The following is a 15,215-nucleotide window of genomic DNA, read 5'->3' as shown; positions in this document are numbered from 1 at the left end:
GTATTGGATGGTGCTGCCTTAGGTTTTAGCAGATCTAAAACTGGCTTGAAGGCCCCAAGGAAGCTGCTGTGTGCCTGAAGTTCCTGGGGAGTGTGCTGCTTTCTGGAGCCTTCCTCATGGCCCGCTTACAGAAGGAACAGAGCTGACCACGTACAAACAACAGACCTTTGGAGCACCTTCCCCATGTTAATTAACACTGTGCCCTCCTGGGGACAAGGTGAAGAGAACCTTTTTTCTGTGAAGATTGCTTTGTTCCAGGAGGGAGCCTGAATTCCTTATTTCCGCACACTCCCTGGGACTCCTCATCTGTATCAGGCCCCTTTCCCAAAAGACGGGCCTCCACCCGGGCCCTTCGAGGTCCTCTGTTGACCCGACTCTGCTTCATTTTGATATTGTGTGTTAGGCCCCCAGCTGAAGAACCCTAAAACCAATGAGCTGGATGAAAGTGGGAAATCCAAATGCTGACTTGCTTTACGGCCCACATGCTCAAAGCCATGTGGTCCAGGGTTAGACCCGTGCACAGTGAAGTCAGTCGTGGGCCAGGGGAGGTCACTTGGCAGCTAGTTGAATTACATTTAAAAGATTTTTAAGTACTTATTTTAGAAGGTATTGAAGACTGAGTCGATTAAATATTTTTTTAAATTTTATTTTCCCCAAGAGACAGAGAGAGACAGAGCATGAGTGGGGGAAGGGCAGAGAGTGGACCAGTTTTGATTTTTAAAGATTGTCATTCAGATAGCATCCTTTGAGCACCCTGTGCGGGGACAGAGAGCGGTGTGAAGTACCATTTGCTGGTTGGGGCCGGGGCTTAGTTACACCTATACCTGTATCTGCATATGGAGGAAAACAACAGAAGCTGACATTTGGAACTTAACAGTGAATGTTACTCATTTGAAAGGTTTAGGAGGAGGAGGGATTGCTGATCGGGGAAGGTTTTAGGGACTCGTTCTTTGCATCAGACACAGCTCCCAGGGGTCACCTGCATCAGAGAGGATGGTTTAAAGTGTAGATGTCTGAGGTGGAGGTGAGCCCCAGGGATGTGAAGTTTAACTCGCCACTCCCCAAATGTACACTCTCATGGGTGCATGGCTTCACATGGTTTCTAGACCAGAAGATTGAAAAGCAATTAGTTGCTTTTAATTGAAAAGAGCAGTGTTTCCTGTATCATGGTGATTATACTCTTGAATGATCTGAGCAGGAGGTCATTGCTCTGCAGCTTTCAGAGCATGATAACCAGGGTTAGGGGGGAGGTCTCCAAATTGAAGGTACCAGGAATCCCTTCTCCTGAGGGTTGTTGTAGCCTCTTCCTATTGTCGGCTCTCAGCAATCCTGTCCCTGGCACCCCACAGCAATATGGGAATGCCTTCCACAGGGAAGCCCCCATGTCCCACTCCGGTCCTTCATGCCATCTTTCGTCCAGGCTACATGGAGTTGCTTTTATTCAGCCATCTTCAACAACTCATGCATGTGGTTGCTGGATTTTTCTCCTTTTCCGTCTCTTGGCCACTGGTTCTCAATCCTGGCTGAGCAACAAGTTGTCAACTCAGCTGTAGAAACGTGTAAGCTGCCAGGGCCTGGACCCACTCCTACAGACTGATTGAGAGGGTCCAGAGTGGAGTGTGGGCACCATTCTTTAAAACCAGTATCAAATCATCACCCTGCCAGTTAGACAAGCCCACAGTCAGCTGCTCTCTGAAGTCTCCCCCCTCTTGTGTGCAGCGCAGGGCAGGGTGGCCTGGGCCGGTCTCACGAGGAGGAGGTGTACTAAGGAAGCCCAGGATCATATTAGCTCTTAGAAAGTCACCCAGAGGGTATGGCCTGTATCTCCTTGTCACCAGCCCCCAGCCCCGTTCCTGACCTGTACTAGATGCCCTACGGATGCATATGAATAAATAGATGGTCTCTGAAACCGCAAATCTTTTCCACAGGAACAGGCAGTAAAAAAAAATCAGGTTTTTTCCATCTATACTGATGAACTTGATTTTTTTGTTTTTTAAGACCTCAAATTCAGGGCTTTAATGAACTCTGCTTTCCCTCGATGTTTCCTCTCCACCACAGCTGAATTTGATAATTATAACAAGATGTTATCTTAGAATGGTTAGAAGCAAAGACTTAGAACGCTACCAGCTAGATTTGAATCCTGATTCTACTGATACTACTTACTGTGAGCATTTGGATATTTTTTTTTTTAATGTTTTTTAGAGAGAAAGGGGGGGGGGGAGAATGCGAGCAGGGGAGGGTCAGAGAGAGAGGGAGACGCAATCTGAAGCAGGATCCAGGTTCTGAGCTGTTAGCACAGACCCAATGCGGGGCCTTGCACCTCCCTGTTGATGGCCTGGAAGGGGATATGGATGAGCAGCTGGGGGTGAGGACTCAGAGGGGCTTGGTCCTGTCCTCTTAGAGTGAGGTCTGCAGGGGTGGGTGGGGTGAGCTCTGATGCTGGCAGCAGGTGGCAGGGGAGCTGCCCCCGGACCAGACGCGTTAGAGGTCGGTCGTGGTCTGTTCTGTGCTTCCTCCTGGGGACTAGCCCGTGAGTCTACCTTGTCACTGCCCATTAGGCTCACCTGGGAGCTTCTGAACCACGTCAGTACCCGCCCTGCCCGCCCGAGGCCAGTTTAATCAGTAACTCCCGCAGCCCAGGCCTTCCCTTTTATCTTGAAAGATCCCCAGGTTATTCTGATGTGCAGGCAGGGGTGAGTCCCCGTAGGGCAGAACATATGCTGAGATTGCCGGCAGCTGTGTGTGCTCTTAGCCTGTGGTTGGGATATGTTTGCCGGGGAGCTGGTCAGTCCCCTTCCACGGTGGGGACCCTTGGAGCCACCTCACAGCACAGGTAAAGGGCATTGAATTTAGTCGGATCCTCTTAATTGGGTCTCAAGACAAACCCCTCTTCGCATCCTGAGGACTGGGTGGATGTTTCTCGGGAAGGGGTGGATTTCACAAGGGGTGTTCCCCAAGAGGGCTTGGGGAGGCCAGCACACAGGACTCTCAACCTGTTGGCATTGTGGTTTAGGGAGAAAAGCTTCCAACTTCGACATTTGTCTCCCTCCACGGATAAGACAACATATGCGTGCTTCGTTGTGTTAAGTGGTGGGAATTTTTGCATCCATGTCTTGTGTTTAACGAAGCCTCGCGAAGGCGCGGCACACAGTGGGGTTGGGTGCTCGGCCAGCCTTCCTTCAGCTGCACTCCCTCGCTGGGTAGCTTTTGCGTCGTTGCTGGTAACAGTTACTGCAGTTAATCTGGCCTCACTGTTTGGGGGAGAACTTCTGCATTGTCCCACAGCGGCTAAAGCGGCGTTTGTAGAGAGCCTTCAGCCCCCTTGGTGTTAGAACAATGGGGTGGCCTCAACACCCCCCCCCCCCCACCTTTTGGGTCCTCACTTGCCCTCTCAGGTGTCTCGACCAGTTAACTACCTCCTTATGGGGCGAGGGTGGGGACAGTTTGTTAGGGGGATTGGCTTTCTCCAGCACATGAAAAGCTTTTCTGGAAACATCCGGCCAGATACGATTATGGGGCAGTGTTGGTTGTAGGATCCTGCCTGGTGAAGGCATTGGAGACACTGCTGTGGGGTTTGTCGGGTGACCCCTGCTGTCACTCGCATGCTCTTTGCTTTTATGTGGTGTTGCCCCATGGCTGCATGATGGCTTCATGGGGGGCCAAGGCACAACCTGAAATGGTTCACCTGTCCTTCCTCCCAGCCTGGGTTTCATTTACTTTTTAGCAAACCCTTGTTAGGCACCGCGGCAAATACCTTGGGAGGTACAGAGGAACGAAGCTGTTGCTGCCTTTCTGGTGCCTCGGAGCTAGCCTGGGAGCTGGGCACGTAAGTCAGTACCTTGGTTCTGATTGGAAGGGGAGGTGGGTCGGGCTGTGGGGAGAGAGGGACACCGGCTAGGCCAGGATTGGGGTGAGAGGAGAAGAGGCAATGCGGATAGCCAGATCTGGATACACGTCAGCCTGGCTGGAGAATTGTATGATGGGGACTAAGCCTCAAGCATAGAAATCTGCCTCAAGTCACCCGTAGTGAGGTCACTGGCATCACTGGGTGGCAGCTGGCAGAGGCATACTGGCATTAAGTTCCTTCTTCTGTGATCCTGTTGGTTTGCAGCTTCACGTTGGTGTGTGTTGTTGGCTTTTTCCCCTAGCCCCCCTCCCTGCAGCAAACGCTGTTGTGGAAAGCCCTGCCTTGTAATGAGGGTTTGGGGACAAAGAATGGACCCCCATGCCAACTCTTTAGGGGCTGACGTTCCAAACATTGCAGGGCCCAGTGGGGTCTGGGAGCATCTGGGTCAGAACCACTTTGTGTCCCTGGCAAAGTCACAGATTCTCTTGCCCCCGCTTTGAGCCACTAACTCTGTTTGCAACAAGCCTCCCTCGCACCACCTTTAAAAAAATTTTTTAATGTTTGTTTTTGAGAGGGATAGTGCAAGTGGGGGAGGGGTAGAGAGAATGGGAGACACAGAATCTGAAGCAGGCTCCAGGCTCTGAGCTGTTAACACAAAGCCCAATGTGGGGCTCAATCTCAAAAACCAGATCTTGATGTGAGGCCAAGTTGGACGCTTAACCAATTGAGCCAACCGGCTGCCCCGAAGTATCTGAAATTTTTTTTAAATAAAACAATTTTAACACTTTTGAGAGACAGAGCGAGACAGAGCACGAGGTGGGGAGGGACAGAGAGGCCGGTGTGGCGCCGGTGGGGGGCGGGGGATACAGAATCCAAAGCAGGCTCCAGGTTGAGCTGTCAGCAGAGAGCCTGATGTGGGGGCTCAAACTCATGGATTGCGAGATGATTACCTGAACTGAAGTCAGACCCTTAACCGACTGAGCCACCCAGGCAGCTCCTAAATTTTTAATGTTTATTTTTGAGGGAGAGAGAGAGAGACAGAGTGTGAGCAGAGGAGGGGCAGAGAGAGAGGGAGACACAGAATCCGAAGCAGGCTCCAGGCTCTGAGCCCTCAGCACGGAGCCCTATGTGGGGCTTGAACTTGGGAACCTTGAGATCATGACCTGAGCCGACATCAGATGCTTAACCGAAGGAGCCACCCAGGCGCCCCCCCTTCATAGCTTCTTGTGAACATTTGAAAAGCTTTGCTCTGGAGGTTTTGCTGCCACATGGGTGAGAAATGATAGAGACTGCTATGAATGATGGAAAGAGGCTAGAGGCAGGTGTGGGGGGTGGGAACTAGTTGGGAGGGCTTTTTATGGGGTAGGGCCAAGAGCACTCAACTGATGGGAGGTGTTGAGGGCCCACAGCTGGAGGTTTGGATGCTGTCGGGGGTGGAATCTGGGAGGAGAGGAAAGAGGCCCGTGCATGTTGATCTTGGGGTCTGAGTGTGATAACCTGCTGTAGTCCACAGGTGTTAGGAATTACAGGTCTGCAGAGGCAGGGTGGGGTGGTGTCTCCCTGGAACGGGGCGGTTGGGTGGGGGAGTTGGTGATTTGTAGACCCTGCTCAGGTTCGTGACCAGGGTCATGAAGAAGTCTGTCCGTATGAGGTTCCCTTCCTTTCATCTTCCTTGGCCAAGCTTGTTACCTTGGCTTTGCTGTAGTTTACCATTCTGAGATTCCACTTACTGAATGACTTGGGGTGAGATTCTCAAGTGGGAGTTGAAGGTGGCAGGAAAAGGTAGCAGAGTGGAAAGTCGGGGTCAGAGTTGGGTAGAAATTGGCCACGTGGCTGGGGTGCAGGTAGGTGCGGTCGGCCTGGTGTTCTTGCCTCCTTCCCGTCTGCAGTAGGCCCAGCCTTCTGGTTGCCAAGTCTGTGTCTCTGGGTTGTCCAGAGATGCCTGTCCCACCGCTAGCTCTGAAACAGCTGCTGCCACTGCTAGTAAATCGAGTTAACTGACCTGACCCAGGGTTTCTCAGCATCGGTGCAATTGACATTTTGTGCTGATAAATTCCATCTGGGGGGAGAGTCCATCCTGTGCCTTGTAGGATGTTGAACAGCATCTGTGGCCTCCACTCTCAAGTAGGCAGTAGCATCCTCCTCCCCCATAAGAGGCATTCGGATGTCCCTGGGCTTTGCTCCATGGGGGAGCAAAATCACCTCTGTGGAGAGCCTTCAATTTAGCCAACAACGACTGTTCTTCTTCTACTCTGAGCCCTGGGAACAAACCCAGCCCTGCTGACTTTGTAGTGGGAATTGCAAGTCTGGTTTGCAGAGACCTTGTCAAGATGGTGAAGTGTGGACTTCCACGAGAGACCTAATGGTGTGGGGAGTCTGGGTATAATGGGTGTGGGTCTTTCTGTGGTTGCTGGCTCTGCTCCCCATCCTGGAATCCGATTCATGGCAGTGGTGTTGAGCTTCGTTTTTTTTTTATTATTCAGCCTGTGCTAACTTTTCAGAGAGCAGCATCCTGCTATATCTAAAGAACATGTCTTGCTTCCTTCCCTTCCTCAATTTGATGTCCTACATTCTTTCTCTTTTCTGTAATGTGGCCGAATTATAAGTCTGTACCAAGGTTTTGGGGCTCTTTTCCAGTAGAAACCCTCCATCAGTGTGCTGTTGGTATAGCGCTCCTGTACCCCAAAAGCCCTGCTGCCTCCCCCCAGGTGCCCTGCTGTCTTCTCCCAGGCCAAGGTCAGGAGGACTTGGTCTGACCTGAAGATCAAGTCAGACTGGCCCTTCGAGATGTCTGGCCTTTCCTTTGCTTCCTGACAACACCCTTCGGATCCGGATCCCTGCCCTGCCTCTGTGCCCACACTCTGGAAACGTCTCCTGCCCGCTGGAACTGGCCAGCAACCACGTAGATGAGATCTTGGCTTTGGGGCTTCCTCCTTGGGAAGTCTCCTTGGCTTTCTGTAATGTTGTCCACCCTCAGCTTCATTGCCCTTCAAACAATTAAAATTGGCAGTTCCGTACCAGGAAGCTTGCTGATGGTGTTCTTAGAGTGTCACTCTATGCTGGATACTTGGAAGGCACCAATACACCTCTGTAGACGACTGACTTAAGATGAGCTTGCCTTTTGGAAGAGAGATGGACCCACGGGGCGCAGAAGCGGGGGAGCTGTAAGGACCCTTACTCTGCTTGTCTGGAATGTTCATCCCCTCCCCTTTCTGCAAGTCCTTTTCTGATGGTCTCTGGTTTAAGATTGATCATTTTTACAGCCTGTTTCCCAGAAAGGGTGGGACATACATTGCCTAGAAGACTAAGTCTGATTCATAAACTTGACCCTTCCTGGGTAGATGGGCAGGCATTTTTACAGAAGATTTCAGGAATTAGGTGGGGGAGTGATGGGAAGATGGATGAGTGTCATGTGGTCCCGATGGCTTTCACTCAAAACTATTTGCAACTCAAATCTAGTTAATGGGAACAGTGAAGGGTTATAGCCAGAAAATGCCTTTTGTTGGTTGTCTTCATGGAGGCAAAGTCATTTCCTTCTTTACTTGGTTTCTGTGGTCTGTGTTTGGTGTAGACCAAACGTTTGTGCTTGAGAATTGGAACAGCAGGAAGGGCAGGATTGTAACCATGCCTCAAGGAAGATAGCACAGGATGCCAGCCTTCCTTGACCACTGACCATTTCAAGGACACTTTCCCCCTTTGGCCTCTGTGTCCAGAGTGAGTGGGTTACCATTGGGTTTCCATATTCACAGGAAAATCTCTAGGTTCTCTCCCACTTCTAAACATGGGGAATACTTTAGAGAAGAATAAAAGCTTTTTATGTTGTAATTGAAAAAATTTTTTAAGTTTTTATTTTGAGAGAGAAAGTGAGCAAGCAGGGGAGGTGCAGAGAGAGGGAGAGGGAATCCCAAGCAGGCTCTGCGCTGTCAGCACAGAGCCCGATGTGGGGCTTGAACCTCCAAGCCTTGAGATCATGACCTGAGCCAAAACCAAGAGTAGGACACTTAACTGGCTGAGCCACTCAGGCACCCCATAAAAGCTCTTTAAAAAAAAAAAAAAAAAAAAAAAAACTTGGGCACCAGGGTGGCTCAGTTGGTTAAGCGTCCGACTTAGGCTCAGGTCATGATCTTGGGGCTTGTGAGTTCAAGCCCCGTGTCACGCTCTGTGTCGACAGCTCAGGACCTGGAGCCTGCTTCAGATTCTGTGTCTTGCTCTCTGCCATTCTCCCCTTTACCTCTGTCTGTCTCTCGCTCTCAAAAATAAACATTGAAGTAAATCATTTGTGCTTTTTCTAAAAGGATGGCATTTGGAAGCTGGCAAGTACTTCTGGAAAAGGTCAGGATTTGTTGATGAATGTGCCAGGTGTCCTGTGTCCCGTGTTAAGTTTCAAGTGTGGGAATTCTAAGAGTGCAAATATGTCCTGGAGGTAAGGTTATAATGTGTCCTTTGAGCTATTAGTCCTAGGAATTTCCTATGCATGGATTCCCGGTCCTGGCTAATCTTCAAGAATCACCTCAGCTTTGAAAATGCAGACTTGTGAAATCCACCTGGATTCACTGAACCCAAGTCTTCTGGTGTGTGATCTGGAACGCTGTTTTTTAATTTTTAACCTTCTAAATGTTTTGCCTTTATTTTTCCCCGGCAAACACTGACTGGGATACTTGAGACTCCCCAGCATGATTCCTAAATAATTTGAACTTGGATGCCAGTCTTTTTTTTTTTCCTATCTTGAAGTATAACTGATAAAACCTGACTAGTTTCAGGTATACAGCATAATGATTGGATATTTATACCGTGACACGATCCCCAAAAGTAGTTAACATCTAGCACCACGGTTTGTTTGTTCTTCTAATGCGAACTTTTAAGATCTCCTCTTAGAAACTGTCAAATATACAACACAGGATTATCAACTAGAGTCCCCATGCTGTATGTTTCATCCTCAGGACTTAAGTTATAGCTGGAGGTTTGTACCTTTTGACCCATTTCGGCCATCCCCTCTACACCTCTGCCTCTGGCAACAAAAACCTGTTTTCTATATCTGAGTTGTATGGGGATGTTGTGTGTGTTCAAGATGCCCCGTTGTTCTATGTTGTTCTATATATATCTATGTTGTTCTATGACTTGGTTCACTTTGCATAATGCCCTCAAGGGTCAGTCTGTGCTGTGAGAAATGGCAAGGTTTCCTTTTTAATGGCTGAATAATGCTCCTGTGTATATAATCATATTTTCTTTATCCCTTCTCGGACAGGCCCCTTTCCTCCCCCCATCCTTCCCCCCTTTTTTTTTGGTTTTGTTTTGTTAAAACCTCTCAGGAGAGACTTGTGTCTTAATGGCTCTGGGATAGCTTGTTAATTTTGACAGCTGGTCAGCTTGCCCTTGATATTCTGGCTGGGGTTTAGGGTGAGCCCTAAGCATCCCTGCTGGCGGTGCTCTGTGATGGGACTGTCCCAGGGGGGAGGTGGAGAAGGTGCCTGGTAGTCGAAAGCAGGGGAGGGCTGTATGGGTCTGATTGTCTCACGTGGCGTATCTGAATTGGCTGTGCCAGGAAGTTAGGAAGCCCAGCTAATGAACTGGCTCGTGAAAATGCCTGAACGCTTCCCTTGAGGTGCTTGAAAGCTCTAAAGTCTTAGAGTTTATAACAACCCCTTGTGTTATGATAGCTTATAGTTAACTGCTGTGGTTTGGTTTCTGGCAAGTGTGACCTGATTAAGAATGCTCCCACTCCCCGTCATATTCTAGAACTATCTAGACTGTCTAGTGGTGAGTTAACTTTGAATTTTTTAGCTATGACAGATTCAGAGTTCATTGGGGACCTGCTCTCTGGTTAGTGTCTTTACAGGCATTTTTCAGAGAAGCTAGAGAAAGAAGCTTGATTTGTATCTTCATTGTGAATTTCTAAATTATTCTGCACAGTAATGTCAGAAATACAGAAACCTTCCAGATGCACACACAACTAAATGTTAGAGTATTTTCACCTCTGTTCAACTTTCTTGTCAAGGATGATTCGGGCCCATAATTCTCATTTTCCTGAGAAATATCCTAATTTATTTTATAAGTGACTCATTTAAGACTACTAGTTTGGATATTTACAAAATTAATACATGGGCAGAGATTTCCTGAAACCTGGTACCAACTGTTGAGAAAAACAGGTTTTGACTTTAGGATTATTCAAATTTAAAGATTCTAAAAAGCCAATTTACTCTAGTGGACTTTGAGCTTTCTGGAGGTATACAGCTTAAAAAGCAGGTCTTGGTGACTATGGTTATATGTTCTGAACACTTTGATTAGACTTCTAGTGTAAACAATGATGTTTCAAATTTTATTTAAATCCAAGTTAACATAGAGTGTAATGATGGTTTTAGGAGATTTCAGTGATTCATCAGTAAACCTTCAACACCTTGTGCCCCTAAGCAATGACTTATACTATTTGGTGTCTCAAAGAGAAAAATCCTGTTACAGTCTGTCTCACAGGTTAAACAACTCTTCTGTGTCTCAAAAGGTTAAACAAGCAAATTGGTAAGAGTTTGAAAACAGTATATCTGTTTTATTGGGCCATTCATGCTTGAATTTAAAGCCTAGAAAGTGACTAGCAAAGACAACTCCGTAACTGCTACTTCCTGTGCAAGCCCTCCCTGCTTAAAGGATGTTAGCCCCAATATAGTACAGTATAGTTCTTTCCTATGTTTGTCTTTTAAATGACACTTAATCTGGATTACTCGGGAGGAGTAATTTGTGTTGGGAAGTTTAGCCCTTTTTTGACTTAATGATTTACACCCACATTTTTGGACCTGATGGCTTTATTGCTGCAGGAGTTTCGATATATATATCGAATATATATTACACGTGCGCACACACACACACGAAAGAGAACCCATCTCCATTGTTTGAGACTCAGTCAACCAAACTAGTAAGTATTTATTGAGCATCTCTTCGTGCCCTACATTTTACTTAATCCCATGGGGATCATGAACAAAATATAAAAGGTGGCTCAACATTTAAAGTCAACCAGTGAGACTGTTGGAACCATTTTGAGATAATGTACAAGTATGAATAATTCAGCGTAAGTTGCTTGGGACAGTTACTGACTGATAATGCATGTTAGACATTGCAGAGGTCAGTTTGGTCTAGAAGTCTCCAAGACTTCCTGAAGAGAAGTTGTAAAGTGGGGAACAAAATTTTTTTTTTACCAAGATGATGGTGATGATTTGGGGAGGAGCTAAGAGATTAGATACCTTCCTGTAGGTTATTGTTGAGAAGTAATGGCCTTAAGGGGCCTCTGGAATGAGGCCTGGGGGAGTGGGGGAGGAAACTCCTTCAAGAGGTAGATCTCTCTGTGGGATTCTGTGGGATTAAGGATGGTGTCTACCCAGAGTCTCCTGGGAGCCCTCCTCCTGAGCTTGGGGGGGGGGGGGGGCATAGGGCAGTGTGTGGGCTGCCTTCCTCCTTGGAGGAGAAGTCGGTTTATGTGTATGTGTATATACATGAAAAACCTAGTTCAATAGGATTAGGGTTTGCATCTGCGATGAGAACAGCACAGCCCTAGGGGTAAGCACCTAATTAAGCCCAACACTCTCCTCAACATATTTGTGGATCTAATTTGACTGCATACTGATGACATACTAAACCCGAAGCTAGATAATTACATAACTAGACAATTGAAACATGTGACTTATCCCCAGGATACAGAATGATGCCTCCGGGGTTGAGTAACCACAACTCTGACTTTGCTGCTTATGTTGGGCTTCTTAGGGTTTGTGTCCAGAAGGACCCCGTGTGGTCCCAGGCTCTGGAATTGTGAAACCATTCACTAACAAGTGGCTTGAGTTTGGTGTAAGGTTGATTGCTGAAGGAGTGTATAGAACTCAGCAAATACAGATGGATGCAGCTTTTTAAAGCTTTCCCTGTTTGGAACAGTGTTCCAAAGGGAGAAAAGGAAAGTTGCATCAGCTGGTCCTTAAATTATCCGAACTGGAAGAGCTGAAGCTTAAGTGTATTCAGTTCTGTGCCCCCTGCCAGTTTTGTTGTTACTGGTCACTGGGTTTCATCCCTACTGAACAAAATGTCAGAGATAAGAGCGCACGGTAGGTCAAGTTTACTGGGCCTTGGGTGTGGTACCAGGCCCATCTCTTGCTGTGGGGGGACACATAAGCACTCTCAGGAGGGGACGCGATAACCCCCTCAACTTGTTGATGATGAATCCTGGCAGGCCTCAACTCTGGTGTTGTACCAGCTGTGCTCTGTGCAATGTTGATGGGTGTGTTTAACTAAAATATTTTTTTAATATTCTTTTCATTAGACTTCCCATAAGACCATATTTGGAAAAGCATAATCAGCATGATGAGGAAGTTAATCCTCCAGCTGAAGAGAATGAGTTAGTGTGATAGGAAGGGGGAAAAAACAGTAATTCGTTTCCAAGGATCTAAAGGATTCCTGAGAGCCATGGAGGGCTGGGATCCATTCTGAAACTGAGTACCTTTTATAATCCAGGCATCCTGCATGAAAATGGGAGTGAGCTGCTTGTCTTGGGTCTCCTCGTATTTCCAGAAAACTTGGATTTTTGGTAAAGCTACACTGGTTCGATTGCTTCATTGACCATTTACCGGGTACCTATGATGTGCCATGCTTCAGCCACACTTTTGTTGGGCTGGAAGTCTGGATCCTCCATATGTATACCATATGTACATGTGTGAGAGCCCTTTGAAAACAGGCTTCTGTATGTTATGGGTGTGTGTTTTACTTTTAAATATCCTGTGGCTAAAGTTCTAAGAGGCTGGGACAGTGCAGGAGGTGTTATCAAGCTTTTACCATGTTGCTGGCAACTTACTAGAAATAGTTTGGTGCCTTTAAATACTTAATATTTAAAACTAGTACTTGGCTAATGCAATTAAATGACTAAATTCCTTTGGCTTGCCTACTAGAATGTGTATCTAGAACTCTTGGACTCCTTGGGAGACTTGCTGACTCCAGGAATCGCTCACACAACTGGCTCGGGGAGGGAAGCGTCTGGACTCTGTTTTACTCAGCACCAAGGAGAAGCCTTTGCTGGGCAGACATTTGGGAGTTCTCCTCCAGATGTGTGTGACATAATTGCTGAAATAGACCACAGCTTATGTCACTTGGTTTCTATTTTCAGATAGTTCTGTCGAAAGAGGCTTTGGGAAACAGGCCCCAAACAGGGAGGCTGAAGTGGTGAGCTGTTGAACTTAGTGTCCCCACCTGGTACTGTGGGTATAAACTTGTGGGATCAAGAGTGGTGGTTTTGGAAAGACTGCAGCCCTGATGAGGCTGTGGCCTGGGCGGTTTATTCAGTCTGTCACCTGTAGCTGTTGGCCCCGGGGACCCAGGGGATCATCTGGACACAGAAAGAAGCCTGAGGCTTTTTGCTTTGTAACTTATTGTTAGCTTTATTAAGTGGACTCCAAGACTGTGGTAACTCTCTGGATGGATCATTCTCTCTGCTCCAGGAAGACTGACTCCTTAAAGGTGTAGAACTTGAAAGGGCCGGAAAACCAGAGGACGAATGGCTTGTACTGGTAACTGCCACCAATGCATTTCCCTGGGGCACAACCTCCGCTTCTAGTCTTGATAATGGCAAATCTGGATGATAGGAATTTATGCTCAAGTCCCCTTGCTTATAGGCTCCATGTTGCCTGCTTGCTCGGGGTCTACTCGTGGGGGGGGGGGGGGTTTGTGTGTTCTGTTTTTGAGTCAGGATTACCACCAAGGTCTCTCCTCAACGAGGACCCTTGTTGTATGCGGGATCTTCTTTCCTCCTACTCCTAGTTCTAGTCGTGGTTTCTTGAAGCTTGAGTGATTCTGGTCTCCTGTTTAGTTTTTCTCCCTTCCTCAAAAACTTGTACTTGGCGTTCACCTGTCTTCCTTCCCTGTTCTGTGTAGAACTTTAATTTTTGCAAAGGTAAATTGTACATGGGGTAAAAACTTGAAACAGTAGGAAGGGGTAGGCAGTGGAAAGTCTCGGTCCACCCTCTGTCTCCTGGAAACCAAGGTCTCTTCTTAAGGGCCATCTGTGTTAGCAGTATCTTGGATATTATTTCAGGAATAGTCTGTGCATGCCTGCGTCTATTACTAATAATCCCTCTCCTTTCCCTTAGCTGCCTTTTTGCATCCTCAACATGACCGAAGTGCTTTATTGACTCAAATAAACTTGTATTAAACTTCTAAATTTTTTTACTGGTTTGTATAGATCATTTTCATTCTCGAACAGCAGTGTTCCATTCCATTGATTTCTTAATTAGCTTCCTATCACCTGCCCTTTATATTTGAGTCGTCTTTTTTTGTTGTTGTTGGGGAGAGCATGTACGTGCAACAGATGGAGGGGGCGCGGGGGCAGAAGGGCAGGGAAAGAGAGAATTAAAAAAAAAATTTTTTTTTTTAACCTTTATTTATTTTTGAGACAGAGAGAGACAGAGCATGAAGAGGGGAGGGGCAGAGAGAGAGGGAGACACAGAATCTGAAACAGGCTCCAGGCTCTGAGCTGTCAGCACAGAGCCTGACGCGGGGCTCAAACTCAAGGACTGTGAGATCATGACCTGAGCCGAAGTCCGACGCTTAACCGACGAAGCCACCCAGGTGCCCCAAGAATTTTAAGCAAGCTCCACACCCAGCCTGAAGCTGACTTGGGGCTTGACCTCACAACTATGAGATGGTGACCTAGGCCGAAATTAGAGTCAGACGCTTAACCGATTGAGCCACCCAGGTGCTCCTTGTCTCATTATTTTACACATTGCTGTTGACAGAAACACGCATAACTGTAGTAAGTGTGAATACATCTGTGGGATAAATTCCTGGAAGTCAGAGGGTATGTTCCTCCTTAATTTTGTAGTGCCAAACTGTCCTCCAAAGAAGAATCAATTGTCTAATCAACAAGGTATGAGAGGACTGATTTTTTTCTGATCCCTTACCAACACAGTAGTAAGCACACTTACAGTGTTAATTAGCATGCTTATTCATGGCCAGTCTGCTAGATAAAAGTGCTATCTCGGGTGACTGTGTGTGTGGTTCAACATAGTTTCACATGATGAAAGTCCCTTACGTTTTTTTCCTGATGATCTCTTGGTCATTTGCTCATTTGTTAGTGTTGTTGGGTATTGCTTACAGGTTTCTGCTTGCTTTTTATGTAGTGGGGAAATGAGCGTTCTGCTTTGTCTTGTAAATACGTTGCCCATTTGACTGTTCGCCTTTTCCCTGAAGAAAACCTAATTTTTGTATGGAGCCACATTTATTTTACGGCTTGTGGGTTTTGTATCCTATTCCATGGTATTGTTTTTTGTCTTCTCCACTCTACAAGGATGTTGCTTGTGCCTGATTATTTCAACTTTGATCATAGACCCATCTCTTCTGACTGCCCAGC

At 47.0% G+C, this 15,215-nt stretch overlaps 1 protein-coding gene across 10 annotated transcripts in view; it reads left to right on the top strand.

Moving 5' to 3' along the window:
- Window positions 1–15,215, top strand: part of TLN2 (talin 2) — a 433,652-nt gene that overhangs the window by 24,486 nt on the left and 393,951 nt on the right. For 2 of the 10 annotated variants that reach the window (XM_053223938.1, XM_053223935.1), the window contains exon 2: window positions 8,143–8,270. The exons of 7 other annotated variants lie outside the window; for them this stretch is intronic. The gene's annotated coding sequence lies outside the window, so the exon portion shown is untranslated. Of the gene's footprint in view, window positions 1–2,688; window positions 2,834–8,142; window positions 8,271–15,215 lie in introns of those variants that run through there. One more of the 10 variants, XM_053223937.1, reaches the window with a different exon arrangement.

The sequence above is a fragment of the Acinonyx jubatus genome, chromosome B3 (genome assembly GCF_027475565.1).
Source record: "Acinonyx jubatus isolate Ajub_Pintada_27869175 chromosome B3, VMU_Ajub_asm_v1.0, whole genome shotgun sequence".
NCBI classification, from domain to species: Eukaryota; Metazoa; Chordata; class Mammalia; order Carnivora; family Felidae; genus Acinonyx; species Acinonyx jubatus.
Note: the sequence above shows the minus strand (reverse complement) of the source record. Positions and strands in the feature narration are given on the sequence as shown.